We start from the raw sequence: 27,788 nt of genomic DNA on the forward strand, positions 1-27,788 counted from the left end.
CAACATACAACCCGGATCTTTGCAGAACTACTTCTCTCACTAAGTCAATTATTTATTCACCAAACAATAACTGAGGACCCAGCTGTGCTTTGCGCAGAACTGGGAGTTGCAAATACATACGGCAAACGAGACAAAGTCCCACTTGAATGACTTCTTTTATTGAAGAGGCTCTTCTGACTGGGGAAGACAGAAATTCAGCCAACAACAACAACCAGGAGAATGTCAGGTAGCGAATAGTAAATACTACAGTGAAAAGAAAGCAAGACAAGTACAATCAAGAGTGACAGGAGTGATGGGAGATACTTGAAATTGGATGATGAAGAAAGACCTCTCTGAGGATGTGTTGTGAATAACAAGATGAGCCAGCCATGCAAAAAAAAAAAAAAAAAAAAAAATCCAGGAAAAGAAGGGACCTGCCTGTGCAAAGACCCTAAGGTGAGATGGGGCTTAATGTGGAGGTGCAATTGGAGGCCTGTGTAGTTGGGGTTTGGGGTGGAATGAGCCTAGGAAAGAGTCACAGGAGATGGGGTCAGGGAGTGGGATGGGGTCAGAGCAGGGGGCTTGCAAGTTAGAGCTTGGATTTTATTCTAAGTACAATGGGAAGTCATCAGAGCATTTTAGGTTTTTTTCTACTTTTAACAAAAATTGAGTCATTTTATCTATTTATCTCTTTGAGCTTCCCAGATGGCTCAGTGGTAAAGAATCTGCCTGCCAATACAGGGGACACAGATTGGACCACTGGGCTAAGAAAGTCCCCTGGAGCAGGAAATGGCAACCCACTCCAGTATTCTTGCCTGGGAAATCCCAAGGACAGAGGAGCCTGGTGGGCTACCATCCATGGGGTCACAAAAGAGTCGGACACGACTTTAGCAACAAAACAACAACAAACCTCAATGAATCTATATGACCAGTGGTTCTGGCTGCTGTGTGGAGGGCAGCCTTTGGCAGGATTAGAAACAATGAAAAGCCACAGCCCCCTCCTGTTCTAGCTCCACCTCTCTGCTGTCTGTCATCACAATCTTCACTCCCTCACGATGACCAAGAGAGGTGGGAGTTAAACCCCAGTTTTCAATGGGGATTTGATTTCTATATCCTTCCACAAAGCTGAGCACAGTTTGGGGCATGTAGCTGTCCCTTTAATAATATTTGATGTCTGACTAATAAGTTAAACAACCCATTGATTCCATTTATTCAAAGAATCAGACAAACCAATTAAAAGGCCTCAAAACAAAGCCCAGACATAGCAGCTGTTTGCCGGCTCTGGTCAGTTGCTTGACCAAGAGGGCCTGTCAAGCTAAATCAGCAGGGCAAAGCCAAGAGCTCACAGTGACACAGAGTCCCCAAGTCTGCCATTGTTCTCTCTTCTCCGTGTTAGGTTACAGTTTGTGTGTCTCTAGGAACCCGGAAGAAAACAAAACATTCTTTTTGTTTTTCCTTTTGAATTTTTTATTTTGTATTGGGGTATAGGTGATTAACAATGTTGTGATAGTTTCAGGTAAAAACATTCTTTCTTAAACCTGGTATTTCCAAGTCTTCAGAGGTTTGTCTTTCTTCAGTATCCTAGGTACACCCAGACTTAGGTGTGGACCAGCAGCTCACACTAGGCAGAGTGTGGCTCACACTTTATCTGCTTCCTTCCAGATTCACTAGTTAACACAGGATCTCTGGGCTTTCCTCACAAAGGCCTGAATCACCCCCAGAAGCCTGGGAAAGGCATGGTCATACTCAAGGCGTCAACACCAACAACTGGATCATTGCCATCCTCGCACAAAAGCCTCAGCACCCTTGAACTACCAGCTCGACACAGCCCCTCCCAGAGAGCCCCACCTGGCCCTTGCTGAGAAAGTGTAAGATTCCATGACCTGATGGTCAGGTGTGAAGACTTCACCTGGAAGTGTTTCTTATGTAGAGTAGCCTTTAACTTGCAACCTGGAATGAGAAGGTGAGTGAAGCGGCTCTGTCCGTGAGATTTCCCAGGCAAGAATACTGGAGTGGATTGCCATTTCCTTCTCCAGGGGATCTTCCCAACCTAGGGATCGAATCTGAGTCTCTTGTGTCTCCTGTATTGGCATGTGGATCCTTTACCCCTAGTGCCACTTGGGAAGCCTATTTATATAATAATTTTAACTAATTGATTTAAGTTAATTTATTTAAATTTAAATTAATTTCTTTAAGTAACATTAAAAATTAAAGATTCCGTTTCTCAGGTGCATTGCACAGATGCAGAACTTTTTCTTCAGGATCTGAGTTCCCTGACCAGGGATGGAACTTGCACCTTTGGCAGCAAAAGTACAGAGTCCTTACCACTGGCTGCCAGGGCCAGTGAAGCTGGCTATGTATATTTCCTGCACTGTATTCTATGAGATCATTTGTACCTTTATAATTTCCATCTACCACCCTACGTCTCCCATCACTACCGTTTTCATGAGCTAGTTAGAGTGGATTTTGGTTCTTATTTTAGCTTTTTATTTTCAAAAGAATCTTACCTAAAAACATACTTTGATATTAGTAATTTAAAAAAACAGCAACCAGTACAATTTATTGAGTTCTTCTGTGTGTGAACACCATACCTTAGCATTTTACCTGCTAAGTGCAGGAGATATACATAGCTGAGCTTCACATTAGCTGGAACTAGGAATTGAAAACCTGGCACTAAGATTCTTTATTCTTTATCTGAGTGGGTCTTCTAGACCAGAGCTATCCAATAGGGCTGCCTGAAATGATAGAGATGTTCTATATCATGGGATCTTTTATCTCCATTCAACAGCTGAAGGAACCAAGGCACAGAAAGGTTAAGAAAGTTACCCAAGGTCACAGAGCCAGGAGGTGGCAAAGTAGGAATGGAATCAATCTTCCATCTTCCATGACCGGTGCGTAGGTACCTGGCCTAACTTTTAACCATGGAAGTGAAGTGAAGTTGCTCAGTCATTTCCGACTCTTTGCGACCCCATGGACTATAGCCCACTAGGCTCCTCCATCCGTGGAATTTTTCAGGCAAGAGTACTGGAGTGTGAAAAGTGGCAGGTCCCCCATCCTGAGACATGTTGAGTAAGAATTAGAAGTCTGAAACTTCTTTAGAGATCTATGGAGTCTGGAACACCTACTTAGGGCAGCTGGTCTAGTTCCAATCATCTCTCTGCCTAGCATTTTTTTCTTTCACTAAAGAACAGGAAGTTTGAGAAGTGACAGGCCATGGGCACAGGCTGACCCTGCTGGGAAATAGCTCATGGGGAGAGCAAACTGCATGTCCTGTGAACCCGGGGACTGGTCAGCACAATTCCCTGATGCTGGGACTTTGGTCCCAGAACCTAAGTCGTATGCTGCTTGGAGTCGGAGCCAAGTTTGGAGGGGGGAGGGGAGCGAGCACATACTTCTCTGCTAAACTCCGTTTCCCATTTGGTTTGGCAGCTTGTTTTTAATGAGATGAGGCCAGTCCAAGAATTTTGTGTCAACACGGCTCCTTTTACCGGAACTGCAAATGCAGCCCCCTGGGACCTGGTTCTATCTCTGGGCAGACATCAAAAACAGCTCCTTTTTCCTTTGAAATCATAACAGTCTTCTAAGAGTGATCCACTTCCTCACCTTCCCCCCACCCCCCAAGGAAGAAAGTAAGGGCCAGGGCTTGTGGGCTGCAGCACCCCCAGGATTTATGGCTGGCAGAGAAAACCTCAGGGCCAGCCAGGCCGAGGGGGTTCCTGGACCCTGCTGTCAGTTTTCCCTTTCTTGTGCGTCCAAGGCCTCGCGGTTCCTTCCTGCCTGCTTGTCTCCTGTCCAGGACCAGCCTGATGAGTAGGCAAGGCGTTTCCAACCCCCTCGTCACCCTGCCTTCATGCTGTGACTTCGGGGGTAGGGGCATTGTAAAAGATGCTGGCACATCAAAATCCTCCCCCGTCCCCATTCACTGGCCAAAGCCATAACTCTCCAGGGTTCCTCTGCTTTGGGTCACTTTTTAGGGGCTCCAACACGTGAGATCCCAGGAGGTAAGAGGTAGGAGGTAGGGCAAAGGGTAGGAAGAAAGCAGACATATTTGGGGAGGGAGAATAATAGTGATTAGTGGAAAGTTAAAGGCGGATTGTTGGAAAGTGATAGGTACTGATGGGGCATTTGCTGCAGACAAGGTTCTCTGCAGGAGAGGAGAGGTGAAAGAAAGGCTTTTCACGCCCTGTCCCCTGGGGCACGGGATGACCTGGCTCCGGGTCACTTTCTCTAGGAAGGCTTCTGTGACTCCTGACTCACCCCAGACAGCTCTGTGGTCCTCCTCTGTGTGCCCATAACATCTGTGCTTCTCTCCTTTGCGGTTCTAACCACCCAGTCATCCTCTCCACCTTCCTGCCTTCCTCCTCACTGTTTCCTGCCATGCACCTAGCACTCCTGCATCTATATAGTGAGGTTAGCAGACACCCCCACTGTTTTTAGGGAATGAAGGAATACTAGCTGCTCCTTGCAGCGCTGGAGAGGAGCAGGTGAAGGGGTGGAGTTATTGCTGCTCTAACTGAAGTGGATGCTGTGATCCATAGAGCAGGTGGTGGTTATGCAGCATGCCTGGAGTGTGTGAACCTGGGCTCCAGCACTTCCTAGCTGTGCATTTGGGCAAGCTATTTCATCTTTCTGTGCCTCAATTTCTTCACTCATAAACTAGGGATGATAATAATACCTATCTAAATTTTTGTGTAAGAAATGAATTAATGTCTTTAAAGTCCTTAAAGTTGGATACATTGTAAGCGCTTAATAAATGTTAGCTTAACAGAAATTTTAAAACCCTACAAGAGTCAGGTCTTTAAGCCATCACCATTCATTGCTGACTTGCTTTGTTCCCAGCTCACTGGCCCCCTCCTATTGCTTTAATACACTGGCCCAGCCTTGCCTCACAAGCCTTTCCTTCGGACTCAATCTGAAAGAGCACACTCTTTTCCCTGTTTTGGGTTTCATCACTATACTTTACAGTATACATCCAGGCACAACACCTTTGCATTACTTTGAGTTTTGTTTGTGTCCACACAAAAAAGGCAGGGGCCTTGTTTTATTCACTGTATCATTCCTAGTGCCCAGTATAGTGTCTACCACCTAGGAGGTGCTTAGCAATTGTTGATGGATGGATGGGTGGGTGGACGGGTGGGTTGGATGGGTGGATGGATGGATAGGTAGATGGATAAATGAATGGGTGGATGGATAGATGAATGGTTAGATGGGCAGATGGATGGATGGATAAATGGGTAGATGGGTGGGTAGATGGGTCCACTGACCCCCTTTGGGAGACTTCTATGACCATTTCTTCCTGCCTTCCCCTCTTCAATCTCCCAATCACACACCCTCATGTGCAACCTTATCTCCAACTTGCATTCTGCCACACTTGCTCTCTGGGCCCCTTCCCCCCACATGGTCATTTGCCAAAGCCATATACTGTCTCAGGAATCAGGGTCTCCTCACACAAGCAGTTTGAGGTTTGCTCACTAGTCCAGAAAGTTCAGCTACTCAGCATCAGCTGTTAATGAGACACAGTGAATAAGACAGTCCAATGAGAGAGACAAATGAATGGAGAGATGATTACATCTTCTTTGAAGCTGGTCAGTGAGAAGCCCAGTGAGCACAGGGCCACCAAGGAGGGGCCCATGACATGCACCCAGCTAGGAGTCCCCCTTAGGCCCAAAGCTAGGCTCCACCATAGAGCCTCATCCTAAATAAAGCACACGTACTGATGACACATAGCTAGTCTGTCAGATTTCTCCTGATCTGAAAAAGCACTTGGAGAACCAGAGTGAAACCTGAAAATTTTTATCAGTCACAGGAGTACAGATTTGACATCATCAAAGAAATATTTTCAAGACCATGGGGAAGGGCAGGCAGTGTAATTAGCCGTGAGTAGAATACTTCCCGCTTTCGAGGGTGGAGAAAACTTGGGCTCCAGGTGCTGTGGGCCTTGAATGGGGAAGGAGTGACTCAACTCACAGATCCTGCTGGGAAAGGAACGTTTTAGCAAACTCCATCATCTGTAAATCACAGACTCAAAGACTGGCGGGTTTTTTTTTATTATTATTAATTTTTATAGTCCCAGAAGACTCCTGCTGTTAATTCCTTGATATGATCTTTTAAATAATTTTCAAAATTAGACTGTGATGGGTTGAATTTTGTCTCTCCCCTGCCCCCAATTTATATACTGAAGTCCTAACCCTCAGTCTCTCAGAATGTGACCTTATTTGGAGATGGGATCTGTACAGAGGTAATCGAGTTAAAATGAGGTCATTCAGGTGGGTGCCAATCCAGTACGACTAGTGTCCCTCTAAAATGGGAAAATTTGGACACAGATAGGCACTGAGGGAAGAAAATGTGAAAAGACATAGAGAGAACGCAGTCATCTACAAGCCAAGGAGAGAGGCCTAGCACAGATCCTTCTGCCTTCAGAAGGAGCCAATCCTGCAAAATCTTGATTTTGAACTTCTAGCCTTTAGAGTTGTAACATAATAAATTTCTGTTGTTTCAGCCACCCAGGCTATGGTGCTTTGTCATAGCAGCACTAAGAGTAAATAGCAATTTTTCTTTAGACCAAGACAGAAAAGAACCTCATCTATGTCCTTCCTAATCACTGTTGAATTCAAGTATTACACTGTTGAATTCAAGGATTGTTTAGTTTCTCTGTGAGAATATACACATTGTATGTATTTCATACCTAGGATTTGGCACAAGACAGAGAGTAACAAAGCCTTTACATTCTTGAAGGGGCCGGTGGAGTGTTAGGCATATAGATTCAGCTCAATTTAACAAATATTTATAGATCCTTCCATGTGCCAGGTACTGGGTTGGAGACACAGAAAGTGTAGTCCCTGCTTTCAAGGAACTCACAATCTGGTAGAAAAAGTACAAGTGTGTAAATAATTACACTTCAGAATGATAAGCACGGTGATTGAAATGCATAGAGAATGACACCAGGGGACTTCCCTGGTGGTCCAGTGGTTAAGGTTTGCCTTCCAATGTAAGGGGTGTGGGTTTGATCCCTGGCCAGGGAGCTAAAATTCCACATGCCTCTTGACCAAAAGAACAAAATATAAAAAAGAAGCAATATTATCACGAATTCAATAAAGACTTTTAAAATGCTCCACATCAAAAAAAAAAAAAGAATGACATGAGGAAAAAGTGCCTGTCTCAAGGAATGCGGGCCAGTCAGAGAAGCTTATCAAATCTTTACTAATAGAGAGTGTCATGTAAATTATGGTATATTCATACAATGGCCATCCTACGAGAATTATGCAACTGTTAAAAAATGAAGTAGAATTATATATACTCTTATGGAAAGATCTCCAAGGCATTAAGTGAACAAGTTAAATGGGAGAATAATGTACATAGTATGGTACAATTTGTGTCATCAAGAGAAGGATATATGAATAGTTACCTAAATTTGTGAATGCATAGAAAGAACCAAGAAGAAAATGTAAAAACTAGTAATATTAGTTCCCTGAAAGGATGGGGGAGGAGCGCTCAGGACACTTGCTCTGGACGCCTGAGATGACTGTTGGAGATTTCATCTCCCAGAGAACCCAGCTCTATTCTCCGTCCCTATGCTGCATCCACCCAGCCAGCGTGTCCGTTTACACTGCGGCCCTGTCCACAGATCCTTAGTCATAAGCACACTGTTTGCTTTGCTGGACTTATAGCAAAGAGCTTTGAATTCAACAGCAGGCAGAACTGGTTCCACATCCCTAAATTTTCACTCACTAGCTGTGTGATCTTAAAAAAAAATTATCTTTATCCTCTGAACCTCAGTTCTCTCATCACAGGGTGATCATAAGAATTTTTAAAGGTAATAACCCATTGAAAGTGAAAGTGAAGTTGCTCAGTCGTGTCCGACTCTTTGTGACCCCATGGACTGTAGCCCACCAGGCTCCTCCGTCCATGGGATTTTCCAGGCTAGTATACTGGAGTGGGTTGCCATTCCCTTCTCCAGGGGATCTTCCCGACCCAGGGAACAAACGTGCATCTCCTGCACTGGCAGGCAGATTCTTTACCATCTGAGCCACCAGGGAAGCCCCTCAGGTCATGCTTATCTGTGACCAAGTGGACTGTCTCATCATAGGTGACTGAACTCGGGTTTTAATCAAAAAAATTACATCAAATCAAACCAAAAGGAAGTCAATAATGGATTTGAAGATTTGATCAAGAGTGCTGAGATTCTACCTTTTCCCTCGGTCCTCTTCATTCCCACTCCCCACTGCATGCGTGCACGTGCGTGCACGCATGCCGGCAAACACACCTCCAAACCACTAGAACCTTGTGCAGACCTGTTCCCATGGGAAGAAACCCCAGTATGACACCATCTGAATATGCAAATTTGCTGTATCTTTTATCAGAGCATCCATCAAGAAGTTTCTTTAAAATAATGTTTGCCCTACAGCATTTAGCATATGTTTAGCCATACTGAATAAATGCAATTCACCAGATATTTATTTAGACTTCATAATATGAAAAATAGTAGTGTGATAGACTCTTACTGTCAGCTTCATAGTACCTGACCCTGCTTCTTACATTAGCGAACTCTCTCATTCTGTGGGTTTAGGGAAGAAGCAGAGACCTTTCTCCTTAAACAAAAGTTGAAACAAAACAGGCATCTTTTCAACCCACTCCCTGGCAGCCAGAGCTCTGATCTGTACCTTGTCTCAGCTATTTGGATGTCTCCATCTGGGACTTTCAACCTGGAGCAAGTGGTATAAAGACATGGGGAAGGCTTGAGACAATCATAGCCTCACGGTTTGGAAGTCTGGGAGCAGCCTCAGCAGTGAGCTTCATAACCAGACAGTTCCTGGGGCTAGACCTGGCCTGTGTTCTCAGCTACCCAATCTACCTTAGTTCCTGCCCATTTTTCACACCTGGTTCTTCAGCCGTCTTGTTGGTCCTGTGAACTACCCAAAATCCTTTCAATAGCTTACTATTTTCCTTAAGTTAACCAGACTTGGTACCTAATTATTTCCAACCAAGAACCCTGACTGGAACTAATCACTGCAAATTATTGAGCAGCTATGAGCTAGGAATTATTCCAAGCTCTTTACATGGAGTATTTCACTTACCCTTCATAACAACCTTTGGAGAACAGAATCTGTTACTCCCATTTGACAAGTGAGAACATGGAGGCTTGAGTTAAATAGCTAACTCAAGTTCAACAGCTAGAAAAAAGGCAGAGTCAGAATTCAAATCTAGAGCCATCTGACTGAGATCCATTGCACTCTCTCCTACTCAGCTACCCTATGTATTTGTGGATTAGTTTTACCAGTTACTCAAAGTGTCTTATACCTGATACCATGTAATCCTGACAACTCCTCGAGGCTGGAATTTTTAACCCTCCCCCCCCTTTTTTTAACAAATGAGGAAACAGCCTTGGCAAGATTAAAAGCAACTTGCTCAAATATTTATCATAAACCTTAAAACTGTGCATGCTCTGTGATTCAATGATTTCAGGTTTGAGCATTTATCCCAAGGAAATCATCAGAGGAGTGACCAAAGATTACTCACTGAGCTGTCATTTATTGCAGGGGAGAACTAGACACCATCCCTATGTCCAGTGATCAGGAAATGGCCAAATTAGGGAATACCATAAGATGGAATATTATTTTGATCATTAATTCAATCTGTAGAAGCAGATCCATGTTTGCCTGGGCTTGGGAGGAATATGAGGACTGACTTCAAACAGGGTCTTCAGGAATTTTTGAGAATGATGGAGATGTTCTATGTCTTGACTGTGGTAATTATTACATGAGTGCACACAGTTTCCCGAATGCATCAAGTTATCCACTTAAAATGGGTGCATTTTAAAAAAAATTTATATTTATTTATTTATTTTTGGCTGTGCTGGGTCTTCGTATGGGCTGTATGGGCTTTCTCTAGTTGTGAGCAGGGCAGAACACAGGCTTCCCATTGTAGTGGCTCCTCTTGCAGATCACAGGCTCTAGTCACATGGGCTTCAGTAGTTGCAGAACACGGGCTTAGTAGCTGTGGTTCCTGGGCTCAGAGCACAGGCTCAGTAGTTGTGGCCCATGGGCTTAGCTGTCCTGCAGCATGTGGGATCTTCCTGGACCAGGGATCAAACCCGTGTCTTCTACATTGGCAGGCAGATTCTTTGCCACTGACCCACTGGGGAAGCCCAGATGCATTTATTATAAGTAAATTATACCTCAAAAAATTTATAAAGTTACTTCTGTAGAAAAGGTTTTTATCAAGGACAATGTTCCTAAAATATTAATTGAAAAGTTTGAAAATGAATATTTACAATATATTTATTTCTGTGTGTGTTCCATCCATAGAGAAGAAATAAGAAGGAAATATACCAAAATAACAATAGTGGCTATCATTGGATGGTGGGAATTATGGATAATTTAGACCTTCTTTACACTTCTCTGTATTCTTTAGTAATCAGAAGAAACAAACATCAAAAAAGAAAATAGTTATTGACTTTCTGTATGTCATACAAGTATCTAATAGAAAAGAGACTAGAAACTAGAACTTTGTAGTCAAGTTAATTGTACCTTCTACTATGCCTCAGAGTTTCTACTCTGTACCAGGAATCGCTGTATTGCATGCTTTGGAAAATTGCCTGTAAAACATGTTCTCGCCTGTAAGGAATGTGAACTCTGCACGGAAGGGTGAGGAAGGAGTGATTACATCTAGGGAATCAAGAGAGGCTTCGCAGAGGTGGATTCTATGATGAGCCAAGAAGGATGAGTGGAACCAAGATGGGCAGAGACCAAGGCTAGGAGGGCAAGAGAGTCTTCAATCCAGACCGGGGGAATCGTGCAGAGGGTGACTCTGGGGAATGAGGTGACAGGAGAATCGACTCCATTAGGAGAGGCCCTTGAATGAGGCCTGAGCAGTTGGTCCCAACAAGCCACTGTACAGATGCCAGAACAGGGCATCCATAGACTATTAGTGCCTATTCCTACTTCCTGACGAAGATCTGAGTTAAAATGTGAATCACGAGAAAATAAAACACAGTACTGAAAAACCCAATTTATGCTCACTTTTGGGGTGCAAAAGACCCTGATGCTGAGAGGGATTGGGGGCAGGAGAAGGGGACAACAGAGGATGAGATGGCTGGATGGCATCACCTACTCGATGGACATGGGTTTGAGTAAACTCAGGGAGTTGGTGATGGACAGGGAGGCCTGGCGTGCTGCGATTCATGGGGTTGCAAGAGTAGGACATGACTGAGCAACTGAACTGAACTGAACTTGGGGTGCATATGACGGCTGCGCCTTACCATAGCCAGCTCAGATCCCCAGAACAGCTAGATGGCTCAGGGTCAGTCCCTCTCCTTATCATACCCAGGGGACCCCAGTGGCAGGGTTTATGGAATTTTGCATTCTGGTGCCCACCACAATTTGTATCTGTGACTGGTATAGAGTCAGTAAATGGCTATGAAATGAATAAGAGAGATGTTTACATTTTAAAAGGAGATCTAAGAAAGAAAGAATTGTATAATGGTTAGAGCACTGACTCTGGAACCAGACTGCTTGGCTTTGAGTCCAGGCTTTGCCACTTCTTGGCTCTGTGACCTTGGGAAAGTTACTTAACCTCTCTGTGTTTTGGTTTCCTGTATCTAGAACATGAGATCATGAGAGGGTCCCTCTCCTAAGTTGTTTTGAGATGAAAAGTTAGTAGATGAAAAGCACTTAGAACAATGCCTGGCACATAGTTAATGCTATACAAGTGTTAAATATTATTATGAGATTTTTCTAGTCCAACCTCTTGCTTCAGAGATGAGGAAACTGAAGTCCAAAGGAAGGCAAGTGACTTGTCCAAGATCACAAAAAGAGTTGAAGGTGTAACCAAAGGCTCTGCATCTATGAATCAATAGAGCTGGGAAATGAAAGGATTTATTGGTTAGCTTCTTGCCCTGTGACTGCCATTGTCCAAGATTTTTTTCTGGGGAACCTAAGCCATGTTTCCAGTTTTGGGTTGGGATGAAAATGTGTATACACAAGAAACAACTTAATACAGAATGCATTCCAAACCAGACAGCACAGCAAGAGATAGGAGATCAGAAAATGGGATTAACCTGGGCTGGCTGAACCAGGCAGGGGCCTCTTGGATCTGCAGGGTGGAGAAATGATCAGGACAGTGGCTTTCCATCTTGGTGTGTGGAGAGTGACTGGGAGTGACTGGGAAATGTCAGACACCCCAGCTCCATAGATTCTCCCTCCACATAGCAGTGAGAGGGGAAAGCCCTTGGGAATCAGGCAATCTGGGCTGATCATTTATTAGGTGAGTGACCTGTGGATAGTCCCTTGCCGTCTCTGAGCGTTAGTGTCTTAATCTGTAAAATGGAAGTAACAATATCCTGTCCACTGGGTTGTTGTGAGACCAAAAGAACTGGTACACTGAGAGACACAGAAGATTAATTATGATTAATCGCTTTTCTTTTGGGCCCTCTTCTTTGGCCCACCAGATTGAGGAGTCCTTTAATACCTCGCTAATGAGGGACAGGCTGTGAGCTGGAGACAGAACAAATCAAACTAAGTCACTAGGAGAGTTTTAATTATCTTCCCTTGACACCTGAGATCAGGCCTTTTTTTTTTTTTTGGTCCCCCTGGCAAGGGGAGGAAGGTGCTAAAGATGGAGGGAACATAAAGTTTTGGAAAAGGTGTGGTGAGGACTGCGAAGGAAAGCCCCAAGAAGAAAGAAGGTAGACACTCAGTGCCTTAGGTACAGCCAACCCCAAGTAGGGCATCAACTTTCCTTTGGTGGAAAGGAAAGGGACTAACGTGTGTTGAGCATGACTAAGTGCCAGGCATTGTGCTAGATGCCAGGGCTACAACTTTGAACTATATATGACTCTTACCCTGAGAAGCTCCAGTCTTTTGATAGACATTAGCAAGAAAGTAAAGCATTTTAAGTCACAAAATTATAACACGAACAAGACAGCACAGAAGACAGAATGACTAATACTGTGAGGAAGTCATACGGAAGGTGGGTGTTGACAGATGAATAGGAGTTCAGTTTAGGAAGGCAATCTAAGGAAGGGCAAATGATATAAGGCTCAACACTGCTGGAGTGAAAAATGGTTTGAAAAGATGAGTTTGAGAGATGAGGCTGGGGAGGGAGATAGAGGCTAACTGATGATATTAGCCTTTATCCTAGAGTGATCAGAGCCAATAAAGGGTTTTAAATGAAAGGAGGATTGTGTCTAATTTTTAAGTTAGAAAGACACCCCTAGCAGCAAACTGCAAGATGTGTTGGCGTGGGGGCAAGCCTGGAAGTAGAATGCTGTTGAAGATGCAATTTCTTGTTCCAGTAGAGAGCATGAGGGTCTGAACTAGGAACCATGTGGCCATCTTCTCCAGAGCTCCTCAACCACACGCAACCTTATCCTCTTCTTAATCCACAGCGTATGTTTTTCCTCACTCATGGCCCCCACCACCCTGGGCCATGTGTTGTGATTATCTGTATATTTGTCTTCCTTCCTCTGCCAGGTTTAGAGCACTTTTCTTTCTCTGAATCCCTGGAGCTGGTTCACAGTTGGCACCGATGTGTTTTGAGGGTCATGGGGTTTGCAAAGAAGGGCATAGGGTGAACACAGCATGTGGTCCTGTTCATGAGCCAAACAAGACCTCCAGGCCTTCTGTTCACTCACTTCCCTTCTGTATTTGTCCTTAATCAAACTGTGCAAAGAAATCTTAACCGCCTTCTGTATTGTTTTGTGAATCAACAGAAGAGTCTTGTATGTTTACCAACGGGTGCTTTAAGGAAATAACACATAATCAGGGGAGGAAAAACCAGCTGGTGGTAGTTGGAGTTTGCCTGCCTGATTGTTTGTTTCCCCTCTCATAAAAAAAAAAAAAAAAAAAGTCGATCTTGGTTCAGCCTAGGACAGTTTTCCAGAGGTGAACTTGCCAGTTCACAAAGACACTTGCGTGGAGGATTCTTTTCTCCTTTGCTCCTCCATGACTTTCCCTTTGCCTGTTGCATCTGCGTGGGCACAAACAGGGCGGCTGCCGGTTAGCTGGAGCCGAAAGTTGTTATCACCTGACATCTTCAGCAACAGCTTATGTAAAACGAGCTGGTTCCAGCAAGCTCACGTCCCCAGGCGGGAGCCGGCCAGCGATGGCATCCTCTGGGCGCCTGTGAGCTGCACGCCGCCAGGGGCAGGGGTCAGAGAAGCAGGCAGAGCCACTGAGGGCTGGGACTGCGTGGGGTGCTGGAGGGAGCTGCCTCCGAGGACACGTGGGCAGGGAAGTCAGGCAAGAGAGGACTGCGAGTCCCGGGCAGCACCTGTTCCCAGGGAGTAAATAATACTTTGCCCTTGTGTCATAATTCCTGCCTGTCGCCCAGCAGGCATCCAGTTCATCCTGCGCCGTGGGCCGCCGGCCTCGCACCAGCGCGCTGCTGGTTTCAAATGTGCTTTGGAAAAGAAAGCAAAGGTCCTGATGGCTTCTGCTCCCCATTCAGCTCGCTCTCCATCCTGGACTCTCATTTCACAGCTGCCGTCCAACTGTAAGGCTCCCAGGGTGGGCCTGCCAAGTATTTGCATCTGATGCCTCCAGCCCTGGAGAGAAGCGAGGTGACCAGGGCAGAGAGCCTGAGACCACTCGGCCGTGGTCCCAGGAGGACAGGTGCTAGTGGCTGTGGCCTCATCCCATCCCCCCTTTCCTCTTCTACCCCCACTGCCCTCTCTGTTTACAGTCCATTTGCAGGACTATATTTGAAGTATTCGAAATATGGGTGTCATATCCCAAGACTGAATGCCAGGCCCATTGTGCGGAAGGAGAATTAGTAAGTTTAGAGACAGGGAAGATTATCCGTCTGTTTGGTAATGAATCAGAGTTCTGCGATCCCTCTGTTTTGAAAGGACATCGTTTATCGGTTAAGTAATAATGCAGTGGCTAAAAACTTGGGTACTAAGGGCAAACAGGCCTGGGTTCAAATTCCAGCCTGGCCACCAGCCTGCAGCAGGATTATATTTAGGTAAATTCCTTTGTTGCATTTGTTGGGTGACCAACTCATCCAGGTTTACCCTGGATTTTCCAAGGACTGGGAACCCCCTCAGCCAGCCTGGGCACACTCAGGAGAGGATCAAGATGGTTCTCAGCTTCTGGGGTGTGAAACCTAACTGCATAAGACTCCTATGATGTTTGGGGAGTTTTTTTTTGTTTTGTCTTCATTTATTTTTTAACTGAAGGAAAATTGTTTTACAATGTTGTCATGTTTTCTGCCCTACAACAACATAAATCAGCCATAATTATACATATATCCCCTCTCTCTTGAGCCTCCCTCCATCCCCCCAGCCCCCCACCCCACCCCTCTAGATCATCCCCTGGCTGGGCTCCCTGTGTTATACAGAAACTTCTTACTAGCTATCTAGTTTACACACAGTAGTGTATATATGTCTATGCCACTTTCTCCATTGGTCCCACTCTCCCCTTTGCAAGGGAATATTACTCAGCCATAAAAAGGAATGACTTGGAGTCAGTTCTAGCGAGATGGATGAACCTGGAGGCTGTTACACAGAGTGAAGTAAGTCAGAAAGAGGAAAACAAGTATCATATAGTAGCACATATATTGGAGAAGGAAATGGCAGCCCACTCCAGTGTTCTTGCCTGGGAAATCCCATAGACAGAGAAGCCTGCTGGGCTACATTCCAGGGGGTTGCGAAGAGTCGGACACAACTTAGTGACAGACTTTCACTTTTCAATTTCAAAAAGGTATTGGTGAATCAATTTGCAAGGGAAGAATGGAGACGCAGGTCTAGAAGACTCCCACGGTGTTTACCTTGCTGCCTAGCACACACCGAGTCCTCTGCTAGCTAAGCTCGTGTGATGCCCTCTTGAGTGCTCAAAGGTCTTGGAGTACTCAAGTGACCCGGCGCCCGGCTGAGTGCAAGAGACACAGCTGCAAACATACCTGTCACTGTGTAAACACAGCAGCATTTGCGATTGGAGTCAGTCCTGTTAAGTAGCTAGTGTAATCTCTGCTTTACTGATGAGGAAATTAAGTCTCTGAGGGGAAGGACTTGGCAAACAATAGTTAGGAAGGGAAGGATGTGGATCTGGAACCCAGCTCTTCTACATCAAGCCCTGAGTTCTTTTACCTTAGACCATTTCACCTCCCTTGAGGCCATTTACACTATACCTTGACTACTGTACCTGCCTTTGCTCAAGCTGTCGCCTCTTCTGGAATGCCCTGCTCCCTGCCCTGGGCTGTCAGCCCTCCATCTCTTCACCTGGCTAACTCCTACTCTCCTTGGTACACAGTTCAGGTATCACCTTCTCCAGAAACCCCTCTTCTGTGTCTCTGCCCACTTAATACCCCGAGATGCTGAAGCTCCAATACTTTGGCCACTTGATGAGAAGAGCCAACTCATTGGAAAAGACCCTGATGCTGGGAAAGATTGAAGGCAAAAGGAGAAGGGGACAACAGAGGATGAGATGGTTGGATGGCATCACTGACTCAATGGACATGAATTTGAGCAAATTCCAGGTGATAGTAAAGGACAGGGGAGTCTGGTGTGCTGCAGGCTATGGGTCACAAAGAGTTGGACATGACTTAGCGACTAAACAGCAACAACATTCCTTGGGTATCTCTGCTGCTGCGGTTCCCTCACTGTATCCTAATGACTTACTGATGGACTGTCTCCTGTGAGCCCCTGGAAGCCAGGGGTTTCCACCCTCATCTCCCCAAAGCCAAGCATGGCTCCTGACACAAACCAGGTGCTCTGTGCATGTCAAGGAACTGCACTGAAGACATTAAAGTCTGACATGATTTTGTACTTAGCAATAATAAAATAGCTACTATTACTTGAATGTTAGGACGTGTCAGGCATTATGCTGAGCATATACATTACTCATTTAATCGTCACAACAAACTCATGAGGTTTGATAAATGACAAATAGGAAAATAAGGCTCAGAGAGGCCAAATAACCTGCCCTAGGTCACACAGCCAACAAGCAGCATATCCAAACTTTGATCCAGATCTGCCTAACAGCCTCTTAACCTCTGGGCTCTTTACTGTCCCTGGTGCCTAGCTCAGTTCCTTGCCCAGAGGAGGTGCTGGATGCTAGCTGACAAGGTGGGTGGATAGCATGGCGCAGGGACTGGCAAGCTCTCCACAGGACCGCAGTGCTGGACAAAGGCTTACTGTCTCTGGGCCCTCACAGCTAGCTCGGCTGTGTTTTAGGAGGAACCAGCTCCCTGGCCTGGCACCGGAAGCCCTTCTTAATTCCAGGGCTCATTTTCACCCTTGTGCATCTTCCCAGCCTTTCTCATCCTCCCCAGGGCAAGGTGAGGTCTGAGAAACCTGAGGAATGTGGCTGAATTGTCTTCAACAAATTCTTTGCAGGTAAAACCTGGGGGAGTTTCCAGCTACTTTCCTCTGACTGTTTCAGCTAAGAACACCAGGATAAGCTGCAGTGACTCAGCCCACGGGAAACCAGGGCCGCTGAAGTTTCCCAGGAAGTCGTGTTGCCATATACACGTCTTCAGCCAGCCGGGGCAGGAAGTCGCTGGCAGGACCCTGGGGTCCTCCCTGTGGGCGGATGGGCCAGAAGAATGAGCCCAGCTGCCCAGTGAGAGAGGCGAGGTCTGGAGGTGACCTCTCATCTGTAGGAAACCTCAGGGGTGGACTTGGAGGATGGGTCCTGGTCACAGTCTTTCCAACGTAACAGAGGCCAGTGATGCAGCTTTTCTGAGCTTTGGGGTCCTCTCTGTAGAATGGGGGGAAATGTACCTATTTTTAACAGGCTGACATGAGATTTAAAAAATTAAGGTCTACACGATGCTGAGCAGTCCCCACCCTGCGTAGGTGCTTGACAGCAGTAGCTGTTATTATGTGAGTGAGGAAGAGGAAGAATTACGAGTGGAGCCCCGGCGTCTGGGGTGGCCACGAGCCCAGCCGATTCCTCACCACTTCCCCTCAGAAAGAGGCTGTTTGCTGCGCCACCACCGCTGTTCCCGGGCAGAGCCGCACGTACCGTGTCCCCCTGACCAGCGGCTCCCAAAGTGTGTTTTCTACAGGCTGGTATCTGCAGGAAGGACTGGGGGAGTTGTCCAGAACCCATTGTTCTGCAGCCCTGGCGAGCCTAGAGTGCATGACTCTGCAACACTGTCTCAAGGGGGCCTTTCCTCCAGAGGTCAGGCTGGGTCTACGCTCTTACCCAGTGAGGGCCTGCCTTTGAGAAATTCCTTCTGGACCCAAAGCAGGAGGGCTCATGAGCGCCACAATCTTGGCTACGTCCCCTTTCTCTCCCTCCCATCCACCCCCCCCCCCCTTTTTTTTTTGGCAGAGCCTGAGGCAAATGGAAAATTTGTGCTCAGGTAAAGGAAGATGTGATGTGTCTTAGATAATATCGCTTTCTCTCTGACTTTGAAGTATGTCAAAGAAAAGCCACATGACCTAAAATTGATAATAAAAAGTCTTTAAAGTACGGTCATGTCTTCTTGTCAAGTCAATAAGTATCTATTAAGTTGATAAGTGTTTGAAGACTGGGGCTCATGAAGCCTTTATAGATGGAAAGGCCCATGGAACTGATGTTAACAGTTAAGAAATGGGAGCTTCAAGAGGAGAAGTGACATTCTGAAGATTATCTGCCAGGTAGGGGGGATTTAATCCAACACACTGATCTTTGGTTTAATTCTCTCTCCTCCTCCTCCTGCTTCTCATGGCCACCCCATGATGTGGCGGGTACAGGGCTGGGCAACATAAGAACACCAAGAATTAAGGGGAACACCTCTGTTTTTGAGAACCTTTCAGTCTAGTAGAGAAACCAGCAGGTTAAGCAGTGAACAGATGATTCTTAATAGGATATGCAGGAGAAAGAGCAAAATCATCATATGAGGCAGACATACCCTGGCTCTGTCTCCTGGAAAGGTCCCACTAGTCACCATCTGTGGGACCTGGGACAGGTTACCTAGCATCTGGAAACCATAATTTCCTCATCTATAAACCTACCTCTTAGGGTTGCTATAAAAGCGTTTAGTGTAGAGCTTAGCACACAGTAGGTGCTTGCTATGAAAGCATTTAGCATAGAGCCTAACACATACTGGGCTTCCCAGGTGGCTCAGTGGATAAAGAACCTGACTGAAATGCAGGAGATATGGATCTGATTCCTGGGTCAGAAGATCCCCTGGAGGAGGGCATGGCAACCCACTCCAGTATTCTTGCCTGGGAAATCCCATGGACAGAGGAGCCTGGTGGGGTACAGTCCATAGATAACAAAGAGTCGGACACAACTAAATTGACTGAGCACAGTAGCACATACTAGGAGCTCAGTAAATGGAAGCAAAAATAAATCCCAGTCCTACAAAAATGCTACTTCTTCCTATCAGGCTTTCTTGTGAATACCCCATCATTTGCACTGTGGATTTACATCTGTTTTTCCTTCAGTCCTCACAAGAGTATTCAGATAACTGGGGAAGATTCTGAATAAATATTCATTAAATAAATGGTACATGAATAATAAAGTTAACAAGCACAGCACACTTATGATATGTCTGGAACTATTTTTAGCACTATCTGCTTTATGTAACTTATGTAATACATGCATTGTACCGGTACAACCATGCTATGAGCTAGTATCCAACCATGGGAGGATACTATTATCATTCCCATTTTACAGATAAGCAAACTGAGGTCCACAGATACTAAGATTATATGGGTTGTGTGTAATTTAGCTGAGAATGAAGTCATGTAAGCAGACTCCAATGTTTGTGTTCCTATGAATGAACGGTGAACCAGTGAACATATCCCCTATTTTACAGATACCTTCAGAGCATAACTGAATTGCCTGAGGTCACACAGCTGGTTTCATGCTAAAATGGCCATCAGATGGCAGGAGTCCACTTCCCAGCCCCCATTTGAAGTTAGGTGTAGCCATGTGACTTGCTTTATTTGATAAAATGTGAGTGGGAGTTGTCTATAGCACTTCCAGATGGAAGCTTTAAGAATTTGCCACCTTTCTTAGAAGCACATGTTGAAATGAAGCCGCTGCTTCCTGCGTCAATGAGGGACTAAAATAAGCAGAGTCCACCGCCTACCAATGACAGCATTAAGTGAGAAGTAAATTGTTATTGTGTTAAGACACTGAGATTGGGGAGGCTTGTTATCACAGCAGGACCTGTCTTCTCCTGACTGATACATAGAGATGTAAGGACCAGAGCTTGGGTTAAATAAATAATTATAAACCTCCTTTTGCATTTCTTAACCCCAGTCTCCAGTGTACACTTGGGGGTTTACCCATCAAAGGCTCCTTCCCGAAATGGGCTAAACCCAGCCTGAACGAGCTGGATCATTTATGGAATGAAGAGAAGACAGCTGCAGAATTCCAGCTCCTGACAGAAGGCTCTAGACAGACACTGACAGTTTGGCTCTGCAGGTTTGATACACCAAATATCCCCTCCCCAAAGTGCTATCTTGCATCAGTTTTTCTTAGTGAATAGAATGCTATAGAGAGAGTGAACTTTTCAAAAAGCAATCCATAGATACTGAGATTAGCACATCTATCTTCTAAAGCTGAAGATATAAAGTCAAGTTTAATTGACTAATTTGTATTTGACTGATTTTGAAAGGTAGTAAAGAGTTTTAAGAATAGTTATATAACCTAATAAGATTATAACTTTCCATTTGACAAACACGTTAACAATAAAACGATTGATCTTGACACCAAAAATGTTCCACTATTTTTTCAAAACAATTTTGACTGTTTAAATGAATTCAACTAGAATTTTTAAAAAAATGATTTCTATATGAGTATCCCTTATATTTAACTAATGAGAGATTATATACAAGAAGAGTTTCTAGATTTTAAATACTGACTTACACATATTGATTTATTTTAAAAAATTTGGTGACACACACCAAAGAGTTAATAGTGCCTCAGACGAGATGAACTCTATATTCATTCTTAGATTTTTCTGGGTCCTCAAAATTTTATTTCTAGGCTTTATATTTTTGTTTTTCAGTATCTTCTGATTTTTGCATAGACGAATTTTAAAATCAAACAGAACAATTAAGGTTTGGGTTTTTTTTAAAAGTTGTAGTCAACTTGTGTGTCCTTTTCTGAGATTTTCTGGCTATCTTTGGGGCCACTGGAGGACAACTTGAAGGTGAATCTGAGCCTGGCTGCGCTGAATGGTTGAGGGCAGATCCACACCATGTGGGGCCAAGAGATGACCTCGGAGCACATTGGGCACAGCCTCTCCATCTCACAGATAAGGGAGCCAAGACCCAAAGAATGCATGTGCCCAGGGCCTCACAGCTGGCAAGTGGTAAAAGAGCAAGCCCTAGAACCCAGGTCTGTCTAATGCCAAAGGTCATGCACTTTTCACTGCTCGCCAGTTTTGAGGAGTCTGAAAGCCTCTGGTTTGCATTATTGCACTGGAACTTAGGTTCAATTCAATTCATCATTCCCATGTTCTGACACCGTCCGTATTTGCAATGCACTTTTCAGATAAAGCATATACAAATGCATAATCTCACTTGAACCCATAACAACCGGGGGTTACAAAAGACGCTGAGCACTAAAACTCAGCCTCCTGTCTTCTTGATCCCTCTTAGTATGTCAGCACTCTCCCTCACCTCTACATATTCAAGTGGAAAACTGTGTGGCACCGGCCGTATCTTAGTGCTTCTGTTTCTTAACTGTGTGGTTTAGGACAAACAACTTAACCTCCCTGAAACTCAGTTCCCTCCTCTGTAAAATGGGTACATTAATGTACGTTGTCCAGATGATCAAAGGAAATAACAGGTAGTGTGTCCGACCCGTGTTCACTTCCAGGCTGCAGCTCTCCAGGCCCTCTCACAGCTGCACTTGACCAAAACCTGTCACGGTATGCACCTTCTATTCCCTTTCCTGAAGTCTTCTCCACGTCATTGGCTGGCGTCCTCCGCCTGCCCTTCAATGCAGTGTCAATGCAGTCTCCTCTGAGAAGCCTGCCCTACTCCTTCAGCCAAACTGAGCACTCCCATTTTTGCATTGTTGCTGAAAGTATGGTTCCTGCCACACTTCTTGCACTTTAGGCTCATGTTGCTAAGTAGGTGACTGCCTTTTCTTTCCAGCATCCACTGTGCCATACCAGAATCAAGGACCTTTCATAAGAGATAATGTTGGATCTTTAACTCAGGCTTTCAAAGGGCTTATATATCTATTGATCTAACCATCCCTACATATACACACACACACACACACACAATGTGTGTTTGCACATATGTATTTGCATGTGTATATAAAATATACATGCATATATATTTAATAATTCATCCCTAATTCCTATTCCATTAGAAGAGTAGATCAAGATATGGAAGATCTTAGCTTTTCATCCCTAACTCTGAAAAGCAAAGGTAAAGAAATATGGAAGTTAAACAGAGGTGGATAAAGGTGGGACTGGAGGAGGGAAAAGCTTAACAAGGGAGAAAGAGGAAGAAGATGGCTAAACATATGATCTCAGTCCTCAGAACAACCCTGGTGTGTCTTCACAGAGCCTGATCAGATCCTCACTCTGTATCATCCTGAAGCTGGCACTTTTGATGCAAAACCAGGCTGCCTTCTGCTTGCCAGGTATCTGGTGGTGTTTAGACACGTGAGCTGCGAACCTCCATGCTGAATCTTGACATGCCCCTTACTAGCTGGGGGACTTTAGGCGGGTCACCTCCCTCTAGGCCTCTGTAAATAAAATAGGAGTGACAAAAAGGGAAGGATTGCATCATGTGAATGTTGTGGACATCAATAATCCCTAGCAAGTAAAGCAGGCTTCCGTGGTGGCTCAGTGATAAAGAATCTGCCTGCCAGTGCAGAAGATGTGGGTTCGATCCCTAGGTCAGGAAGATCCCCTGGAAAGGGAAATGGCAGCTCACTCCAGTATTCTTGCCTGGGAAATCCCACAGATAGAGCAGCCTGGCAGGCTACAGTCTTTTGCGATAGGATCGTGAAAGAGTCGGATACGACTAAGCAACTGAACAACAACAAAGCAAGCGAAGCCTTTGGAAAAGTTCCAGGTGCAGAGTTCATCCTCTGTCAGCATTAGCGATGGTCATTTAACCAGGTCTCCCCAGGAGAGGAGCGATGGCTCTGGCAGAGTCCAGCAGGCCCGGGAGGAGCCCAGTTCTTCTTTACTCTAGACCTAACTTCTCTTTGTCCTCCCTGCCTGAGGTCAGGACGCCGTCAGGATCCTGCTGTTCAGGTCATTATGACATAGGTTCCCATCCTTTGTGTAGGTGATCCACAACTAGGGCACAGGTGGAATTCTGATGGCAGGAATTATGTCTTGTGGAAAACAAATCAATGACAGCAAAACTGCTTGTATGCCCCATTTTGCCGATTTCTTCTCTTGAGTTTCCAGTCCACACAGCAACAGCATTGGTTTCTGCTTCATTTTCATATATCCCATCATTCCAACATAATTAGGAAAATGCCCAGGATCACACAGCTACCAGACGGAGAAACTGGGATTTGAACCTAGAGCATCTGAAGCATGTAGTAGCTCAGATGGTGAAGAATCCACCTGCAATGCAGGAGAACTGTGTTCAATCCCTAGGGTCAGGAAGATCCTCTGGAGAAGAGAATGGCAACCCACTCCAGTGTTCCTGCCTGGAGAATTCCACGGACAGAGGAGCCTGGTGGGCTACAGTCCATGGGGTGGCAAAGAGTCAGACACAAGTGAGCGACTAACACTTTCACTTTCATCTGATTCCAGATCCTGCTTGCTTAACCACTACCCCACAGGGTCACCTTTTCCCTATAGGAAAAGGCATTACCTCTTATTCACACTTCCAACCATGGTCAGTACCTACCAGCTTACTCATAGTAAATAATCAGTACCCAGTGACAGACTTGTTGCCTGACAACATTAAATGTTTCCATTTAATCTCTTCTCTTCCAAGTTGATTATCTCAGGGTTGAATTAAGAAAAGGCTGAAATAGTTATGCACTCATTCATCAAACATGTACTGAATGCTTAGCCTGGACCAGACTCTAAGCTCGGTGCTGTGCTGTGCTTAGTCACTCAGTCGTGTCTGACTCTCTGCGACCCCATGGACTGTAGCCCACCAGGCTCCTCTGTCCATGGGGACTCTCCAGACAAGAATACGGGAGTGGGTTGCCATGCCTTCTCCAGGGGATCTTCCCAATCCAAGGATCAAACCCAGGTCTCCTGCTTTGCAGGAAGAGTCTTTACCATCTGAGCCACGAGGAAAGCCCAAGCTGGGTGCTAGAGGAATGAAAAGTAGCAAGACAAGACCTCTGCACTCCAGCTGCTTCAAGGCTGTGTCAGGGAAGCAGCGCAGGGATTCCCAACCTTGGATGAACATTTGATCTTCTGGAGAGCTTTTTAAAAAGCACCAATGTCTGGGCCTCACCTCCAGTGGTTCTGATTTAACTCCTCTGAGGTGAGGCCTCAGGCCTTGTTTGTTAGGTTTTATTTTTTTAACAATAAACTTTTTATTTTAGAACAGTTTTAGACTGATGGAATTATTATGAAGGTAATGTGCTGTGCTTAGTCACTCAGTTGTGTCTGACTCTGCAACCCCATGGACTGTAGCCCGCCAGGCTCCTCTGTCCATAGGGATTCTCCAGTCAAGAATACTGGAGTGGGCTGCCATGCCCCTCTCCAGGAGATCCTCCCAACCCAGGGATCGAACCCAGGTCTCCCACATTGCAGGCAGATTCTTCACCACCTGAGCCACCAGGGAAGCCCATGATAGCATTCCTGTAAATGCCATGCTGAGTTTCCCCTACCATTAACATCTTCCATCAGTATGGTACATTTGTCACAATTAATGGACCAATACTGATACATTATTATTAACTAAAGTCCATACTTGATTTAAATTTCCTCAGCTTTTCCCTAATGTCCTTTGTTTGTCCCAGGATCCCACCTAGGACCCCTCATTACACTTAATCATCATACCTCCTTAGGCTTCTCTTCTGTGAAAGCTTCTTGGCTTTGGTATTTTTTTAATACCTCAGTTTATATTATACAGCCAGGGTTGAGCTCTTCTGGTCTGGAGTAAAAAGCATGGAACTTCTAAGGGTGGGCTGTCTGGGCTTAAATTCTGGCTGGGCTGTTTATTAGCTCCGAGGCCTTGGGCACACAATTCTGCAAAATGGAAATATTAATAGTGCTACCCCATTAGTTGTAAAGGGTGAATGAGGCCAGTGTTTCTCAACTTTTTCACATCATAACACCCAGAGAAAATGCATAGTATTTGTATGATGTACTAACATAACACAAGTTCTAGGGGCCTAAATCGATGGATCTTCTCACTGCCACGGATGAAGGGCTCAAAGCTTGAGCTACCTGTAGCTCTGCTGTGCTGGGTTAGGAAGTTTTGGACTGATCTGTAGAAGCATGTAGACTCCACCTGAGTGAGACCTCCATAAATATTTTCCATAAACGAAATGAGGAGGAGACATACCCGTAAGGAGCAAGGAGTAGCGCAGACTGGGGCGGTGATAGTGACAAGGCAAAGGCAGCACTCCTGTGGCCCATTTGTACTGACCCACCGCCTTTCAAAAGGCCATGAGCATTGTCTCTGAAACAGCAAAGAACCCGATCTCGCTTCCCGATGGACTCCAGGTGACCAAACCCCAGGTCACCTCGTTACACTGTGAGGAACAAGAGCAGCCAGCCTGCTGACACATGAGGAATTCAGGGCGCCTGAAAAATTAAGTGGTGCCTTTTGGAAACTGAAGATTCACGATTTCATATCAAGAGCCTCCTCCGAAGATCTCTCCTGCCGGGTACTGCCTCTCTGGCGCCACCTCCTGGTGTCAGCTAGGTAGTTCATGACAGGCAGAACCTGCCAAAACTCTGGGTTTTGTGTTTTTTAATGAAGTTTTTGAATTAAGAAACTTAAGACTTGGGTAGGTCAAATAAAAACAATTTCTAGGGGAAAAAATAAAAACTCACAGTAGAAAAAATAGTTAAAACACTGTCTGGGGTATTGCAGAACCCAGAAAATATATTCATATAATTGAAAAATTCTAGGTGCTTCTTAAGTGACCTTTTGAAACAAAATGACCTATCAACACATGTACACCCATGGCGGATTCAAGTCAATGTATGGCAAAACCAATACAATGTTGTAAAGTAAAATAAATAATTTTTTAAAAATTTAATTTGTTCTTGGTTTTGAGGTTCATAGGAGAAGCTAGGAAGTCTTCAAACCTTGAGCTGAATTAGTTCCAAGAGAAGTTTTTTTTTTTAATCAGTTTTCCCTCCTCTAACAGGTAACAGCAACAGCAGCACCCACCCTCCCATCGCTTCTTTCTGGGCTTGGCCAGCCTGCAGAGCAGCTTCATCCGCCTGGAGCTGAGACTGGGAGACGATAGCTCGCTCCGCAGCTGGGAGTTGCTGATCTCCTGCAGCATTCCCCTCATCTTTCCAGCCACCCATGAATGCAGTGTTTGGATGAGTGGGATCAAATGTCCTCCCAGCATCTGCTTTCTTGTTCCTGGGCCAGGACTGCAACCAGCATGGAGATGGTGGGGCTTCTAGCCCCACACAGGACCACAGGCTGCGGTTCCCAGAGAGGTCTTATCGCAGGGTGAGGGCGGTGGCAGCCAGGGGCATATTTGTACAGTGCAAAGATACAAATCATTTTGATCCCAGACAAGCTTTGTTATTTCAAAGTTGATCTTGGGATCAAGCTCTGGGTTCAAATGTTCCAGTCTATATTCAGTAACAAAATGTCCCCCACCCCCCCCCCCCCAAACCTCTCTTTTCCTAAGTGTGTATTTCTTGAGGCTGAAGAAATTAGAGATGTGAATGATTGTTACCTTGAGATGGTTCTTTCTGCAATTCGCCCACAAACGTGTAAGCACCATCCCTAACAGACAGTACTTGTGCCTTTGAGACACATAGAGATTCATGGGTGATTTAGAAATAATAATAAATACTGATGTGCAGAAAAGATTTCTTACTACTATAAAGCATTTCTGTGGTCCTTATTGGGGTCACAAAGAGTCGGACACGACTGAGTGACTGAACTGAACACCTTATAGGGAAGTGTCAGTGGCAAGGGTTTTATAATTGACAGACTAGGGCTCAAATTTTAGCCCTGCTGTGTGGCCTTGGGTAGATTGCTTAACTTCCCTGAGCCTCCATTTTCTCAGGTGTAAAACTGAGATACAAATGCCATCCTCAAAGTGTTGTTTTGGGAGAATGGAGAAGGACAGTAAGTCTAAACTGAATGCCCAGCATGTAGTAAAAGTGCAATCTTGGGTAGCTGGACTGTGGTTATTCCCACCATAACTTTGTGAGGCGGGTCAGACCTGCTTTACAGATGTAAAGACACAGAGTGATCCACATGAGTATCACAGACTTGGGTGGGGGGGTTCAAACACTGTCTCTCCAGGCACCGAGTCTAGAGCCCTTTCCTCATTCCACATATAGGATGCATGCTCTCCCCTCTGCCAAGTTTGCAGAAACTCAGCTGAATCTCAGACTGCAGGGCTGGAGAAGGAGCCCCAGCAGAGGAAGCCACAGCAGGGAGTGGAAGCTCCACCAGTCAGACAGGAGCTGGATGCCCGGAGCTCAGGAGCCTGAGGACCTGGACAAAGTTCACAGCAGGGAGGCCCAGAGGGCTGTGTGAGGCGGAGGGCCTGGCAGTAAAGGACAAGCCGCCTAGCAAGCAGCCGGTGCAGGCTGACTTGGGGAGCCAGGCTGTGACTCAAGAGGCCAGAGGCTAGAGACGAGGACAAATATGAAGATCTCAGAAACAGACAGAAATAGAGGGAGGGAAACTTGATGAGCGTCTCCAAGATCATGTTAATTCAGAACGGCACCTGTCTTCTGGGGTGTGACAAGTGAAAATCTCTGTCTGT

At 45.3% G+C, this 27,788-nt stretch overlaps 1 long non-coding RNA gene across 2 annotated transcripts; it reads left to right on the forward strand.

Moving 5' to 3' along the window:
* On the forward strand, window positions 1-27,155 carry LOC110138821 (uncharacterized). 2 transcript variants are annotated; one of them, XR_011487577.1, is made up of 3 exons: window positions 1-435; window positions 1,642-1,942; window positions 26,193-27,155. It is a non-coding gene; the product is annotated as an uncharacterized lncRNA (long non-coding RNA). The 2 variants fall into 2 exon arrangements; XR_002314305.2 differs by lacking the exon at window positions 26,193-27,155 and adding an exon at window positions 17,312-18,395.
* Window positions 27,156-27,788: the final 633 nt, after the last annotated feature.

Source organism: Odocoileus virginianus, chromosome 5 (assembly GCF_023699985.2).
Source record: "Odocoileus virginianus isolate 20LAN1187 ecotype Illinois chromosome 5, Ovbor_1.2, whole genome shotgun sequence".
NCBI lineage: Eukaryota > Metazoa > Chordata > Mammalia > Artiodactyla > Cervidae > Odocoileus > Odocoileus virginianus.